At 44.7% G+C, this 5816-nt stretch overlaps 1 pseudogene; it reads right to left on the reverse strand.

Moving 5' to 3' along the window:
* Positions 1 to 363: 363 nt before the first annotated feature.
* On the reverse strand, positions 364 to 1045 carry LOC112391483 (DNA replication complex GINS protein PSF2 pseudogene; annotated as a pseudogene).
* Positions 1046 to 5816: the final 4771 nt, after the last annotated feature.

Here is a 5816-nt window from a genome sequence, read left to right on the forward strand (position 1 = left end):
ACAACCTCTGTAGGAAATTCTAAATTTAGCCCAAGAGATCAGGATCAAGAAGGGAAGGAAAAAAATAAAAGGCCGAAGCCACGTCACCATCCTGCTATATCTCTATCTTAAAAGCAACACCTGACGTCACTGAACACTCACCTGCACGTGACAATCCCATGCAGGAGACATGGGACTCTGCTAGGGAAATCACTTGTTCTGCTGATGAATTTTTTTCCCCCATAAAAGGACACTTGGCTCCCTAACACAGATGTGGAATTACAGAATGTCTCGAGGACTAAACACAAGTCTGTTACTTTCCAACAAGGTTATAATCCCATTCCTTGCTTCAGTGCACTGTTTTTCATACACTCAAAAGTTGTTCTAAAACTCCAGAAACGTGAGTACTTTTGTCACATCCTGAGCACTCAAACACCACCCAGTGAGCTTCCTGCCGGCAGACACAGGCCTTGACAAACCAGTCCCTCCCTGGAAGTCCTGAGACTGGGCACTGTCAGAAGGTTGCAGGTTCATGCGGAGTTTCTACATGTGATCGAGCGCTTGTGTGAGGAAAGCCCCGCTGGTGTTGATCTCCGTCAAGGTCAGGTTATCCAGCTTGACGTGTGCCTCCGGCTGTCTCATGAAGCTGTTGGCAGACACCCGGAGCTTGGCTATACCAGTGTCCCGCACATCCTTGATCAGGATCCAGATCTCATCTGCTTTCAGGATGTAATGTAGTCCGAAGCGTGATTTAACAGGAGTTTGATGAGCTCCATGTAGTAAGGGCTGGGCATACGGGTAAAAGTTTCTTCATTTCATTCATGATCCCTAATCTTCTCCAACTTTTCCACATCCATCCACTGGGGCTGGTGGGGCAGGCGGTGAGCAGCCGACACTTCTGTCTCTATTTCAGGTTGATCGCCAGCCACAGAGGCACCTGCACTGGTGAGCTGGGGTTGAAAGGCTCCAGGCCACCCTCGATAAGGTGGATCTTGTCCAGACTGAAGTTCAGAATTATGGTGACCAGATCCTATTCGGCCAGAAACTCCACCTCAGCCGCGACCATGGCTGCGCCCACGGCCAGCCCGAGACTCGCCAAAAATTAACAAATCTTACCATATCAGGTATGTGGGCATAGATGTGCGGACAAAGAAATTCTTCATGCCGCTTTCTGTAGTATAAATTGGCATAAATACCTTGTAGAACAGTTTGGCAATACCCAGTAAACATGAAGCTGTGACTACCCTGTGAGCAGCAATCTGCTTTTCAGGAATCTCATAGAGAAAACACGAGCTCACGTGGATGTGAAGATGCCTATTATATAAGAACGAATGGAAACAAACTATCAATTGGGTAAATGGAAAGTAGTTTATTCAAACACTTGAACACAAAAAGCTGCTAAAATAAATGATTTACATCTACATATTTCAACATGGATAAATCTCAAGTATATAATTTTGAGTTAAAAAAAAAGCAAGTTGTAGGAAATGTGTTCAATATGATGCCATTTATTTAAAACTTAAAAAACCCATAGGACAACACTCTATGTTGTCTTTTTGATATATACAGGTGTAGAAAGTACACCACGTCGGGCAATAATACTGGCTACAGCAGGTGCTGGCAGGAACCCACCCATATTCCCTCCAAGCTCATTATTCCTGAACCCCCCAGCTTCTTAGTGCAAACACCTTCCACTCTACCTGAAGGCTGGAGGAGAATGCTCAGCCCCTCACGGGGCAGGCCTGAATGCCAAGGAGTCTACAACCAACGACAAAGGGAGTTGATGGGTAAACACCCCAGCTGCCTTAGCCCTCAGATGGAAAAACTCTAGGGCTTGTCTACACAGGCCCCCAAAGTCCCTTATGGGATTGAGCCCCAGTTGCCCACAAGGATAACCTGCTCATCAGCACACTGCATTAACTTCTTTTCCTTCCCAGTATCACTTCCCCACCCCACTATTCTCAAATAAACTACTTGCACTCAAATCCTTGCCTCTGGATCTGCTTCTAGAGGATCTCATACTAAGATGTTACCACCGTCAGGAGACGGGCTACCTTTGCAAAAGGAAGAAGGCGGAAGTGATTGGGGGTACATTTTCATTGTATTCATCATGCTTTACTTATTTTAAAAACCTGAAGCAAATATTAGCAAAATGGTAGCAAACATTAGCAAAAGGGTAGTGGATTCATATGTCCTATTTTATTTTGTATATTTTCTGGGTTTTAAAATGTTTCATATTTAAGAATTTAAAAATTATAATAAAGTAAATGCTTACTAAATCTGTGATAAGCAGTTAGAACACTAGTTCTTTATTTAATTAGGCCCTGCCAGGGCCATCTCTAAGGTGTTCGAGGTCTCCAGCAACTATTTTTCATTTTGATTTTAAAATGTATATAAAATTCATGGGTCTTCCAAAATATACAAGCAGCTCATGGAGCTCAATATCAAAAAAACAAACAACCCAATCCAAAAATGGGCAGAAGACCTAAACAGACACTTCTCCAAAGAAGATATACAGATTGTCAACAAATACATGAAAGGATGCTCAACATCACTAATCATTAGAGAAATGCAAATCAAAACTACAATGAGGTAGCACCTCACACTGGTCAGAATGGCCATCATCAAAAATCTATAAACAATAAATGCTGGAGAGGGTGTGGAGAAAAGGGAACCCTCTTGCACTGCTGGTGGGAATGTAAATTGATACAGCCACTATGGAGAACAGTACGGAGGTTCCTTAAAAAACTAAAAATAAAACTACCATATGACCCAGCAATCCCACTCCTGGGCATATACCCTGAAAAAAACATCATTCAAAAAGAGACATGGGCTTCCCTGGTGGCGCAGTGGTTAAGAATACGCCTGCCAATGCAGGGGACACAGGCTCGAGCCCTGGTCCAGGAAGATCCCACATGCTGCAGAGCAGCTAAGTCCATGCACCACAACTACTGAGCCTGCACTCTAGAGCCCACGAGCCACAACTACTGAGCTGTGTGCCACAATTACTGAAGCCCGCTTGCCTAGAGCCTGTTCTCTGCAACAAAAGAAGCCACTGCAATGAGAAGCCCACGCACTGCAACGAAGAGTAGCCCCTGGTCGCCACAAATAGAGAAAGCCTGCGTGCAGCAATGAAGACCCAATGCAGCCAAAAATAAATAAATAAATAGATTAAAAAACAAACCAAAAAAAGAGACATGTACCACAGTGTTCATTGCAGCACTATTTACAATAGCCAGGACAGGGAAGCAACCTAAGTGTCCATCGACAGATGAATGGATAAAGAAGATGTAGCACATATATACAATGGAATATTACTCAGCCATAAAAAGAAACAAAATTGAGTTATTTGTAGTGAGGTGGATGGACCTAGAGGCTGTCATACAGAGTGAAGTAAGTCAGTAAGTCAGAAAGAGAAAAACAAATACCATATTCTAACACATATATATGGAATCTAAAAAAAAAAATGATTCTGAAGAACCTAGGGGCAGGACAGAAATAAAGACGCAGACATCGAGGATGGACTTGAGGATGAGGAGAGAGGGAAGGGTAGGCCGGGATGAAGTGAGAGAGTGGCATGGACATATATACACTACCAAATGTAAAACAGATAGTTAGTGGCAAGCAGCTGCATAGCACAGGGAGATCAGCTCAGCCCTTTGTGTCCACCTAGAGGAGTGGGATAGGGAGGGTGGGAGGGAGATGCAAGAGGGAGGGGATATGGGGATATATGTATACATATAGCTGATTCGCTTTGTTATACAGCAGCAACTAACACAACAATGTAAAGCAATTATACTCCAATAAACATGTTAAAACAGAAAAAAAAAATTCATGGGCCCATGTGAAGCAAAGTGATTTATCAATGACAGTTTAGAATAATAGGTAGAGAGGAGCTATTTTTGTATTTGTTATTGTCCATCAGGGCATGGGAAGATTGGATTCATCATAGCGTCAGGTACCATCTATTCCTATCAGATACAGACACCATCTCTTTGTGTTCTTTATTGTTAATTGCACTGGACCTAGATAATTTTGTGTCTCCCACGCATGAAGAAAGGTAGCAATGATGGTATTACAATGCATGGCTCTTCAGACCTGCTTGTGGTTTGCAGTTCCCTAATACCATTTATTTAAGTCTGGTTACAGCATCACTCAGGAGCCCATTAGTTCAAGGAATGTCCATCCCCTGTCCAGCATGGCTCAAGATGGATCAGGGAAAGCATGGCATTGCCACACCCATCCAAGGCAAGAGACACAGGTTGGAAGGGCCCCTGGTATAGGCTCAAAAACCCTTGGAGAAAAAGTGAGTCTCCTTGAGGACTGCCTGACACGTGGCACAGAGCCCGTGGAAGATACGGGGTGTCCCCCCTGGGGTCCAGCAGTGGGGTCACATGGACTAAAGGATGCCTGCCACCACCCCTGCCTCCTTCAGGTGCATGGACCAGAGGTAGTACCATGGTTGGAGCCAAGTCACACAGCTCAAGTCCAGAGGGTCAGCAGTGGATCACCTACAGTAATCCAGCACCCAGAACTCATCCTCCTTCAGTGACCCAAACAAGCCCCAATTCAGCACCATTTTGGCAGCCAGTCTCACAGGATCCAATGAAAGAAATGCTGCACTACCAGTAGGAGAAAACTGCTACCAGGACACCCTCGTGGAGCCAGAGCTGAGCCACAGGACCCACAGACATGAGGCCCGGAGCTCCTCGAGGCAACAGCAAGGGTAGAGGGTCAGAGAGAAACAGAAGCCCCCCAGGGTCCTGGTCCTGGCTCACGGCAGCACTGCCAGCCCACTGGCCTCAGACACCACAGGGGGACTGTGAAATTGTTGAGGAAGTCACCTAAAACCCAAGGCCCCCTAAGTGTGGGGTGCAGGGCAGAGGGCCACTTGGCCCTGTCTAAGGGTAGAACAGTAACTCACCTCACAGATCTCTACCTGTTTCATATGTATCCATTTGGTTTCACCCTTGATCGGGAATTCTTTAAAGAGAAGGATTACATCACAGACGTCTTCTGTGTCGGTCACAGACCCCAGCCCCATGGTAGATTCATACCTGATGCCCAGTGGGTAACTGCAGACCCAGGGACTGGCTGAATTGTTTCCCTGGAAGCAGAGTCAGAGAAATGCTGGCTTAGGGGGAGTGACATTTGCGGAAACACCACACAAGAAGCTGATGTTGAATCATTAAATTTCCCCTTTGCGTGAACCTTCTGATCTGGTGTGCAATCATCAAACAGCCTCTTGTATGACAACTAGGACTCCTGCTGTTCCATCCATATGCTTCTACACTAACATTCTGAAATATCCTTTTAGCAATGCCAAAGAATATGGATGTTATCTTGTAGCCTAGAATCTTTTTAATACTCTGAAAAATCGTTTTCTGTGTCTCTGTCCTAATAATATATCTCATCATCTTTTTGCGACGAGTGTATGTTTCTGTGTGTGTGTGTGTGTGTGTGTGTGTGTGTGTATCTGTGTGTATTTCTTCCACTGGCTTTCACGGGAAAACACTGAAACAATTAATTGCTCTACCCAGGCTTCTACTTCTCTTTCTCTCTCCTGCTCTCAATCTTCTGGCCAATTTAGCCTTTCCCTCCTGTTTTGCCATTTCACAGTGAAACGGCAGTGTTTCCACTTTTGAGTGTCATTTCATTACATTTCTAAAGCAACAATCCTGCATCCCCAAATTAACTCTTGTCTGGCGGGAAGTGTAAATGGCTTACGAACGCATAATGCACTTTGTCAAAAAAAAAAAAAAAACCTCACCGTAATGTATATTTCCTCCTTGTTGTGCTTCGGGCCATCAATTAATGTCAAAAGCCTGACAATCCCC

The sequence above is a fragment of the Neophocaena asiaeorientalis genome, unplaced genomic scaffold, assembly GCF_003031525.2.
Source record: "Neophocaena asiaeorientalis asiaeorientalis breed wild unplaced genomic scaffold, Neophocaena_asiaeorientalis_V1.1 scaffold96, whole genome shotgun sequence".
Classification (NCBI taxonomy): domain Eukaryota; kingdom Metazoa; phylum Chordata; class Mammalia; order Artiodactyla; family Phocoenidae; genus Neophocaena; species Neophocaena asiaeorientalis.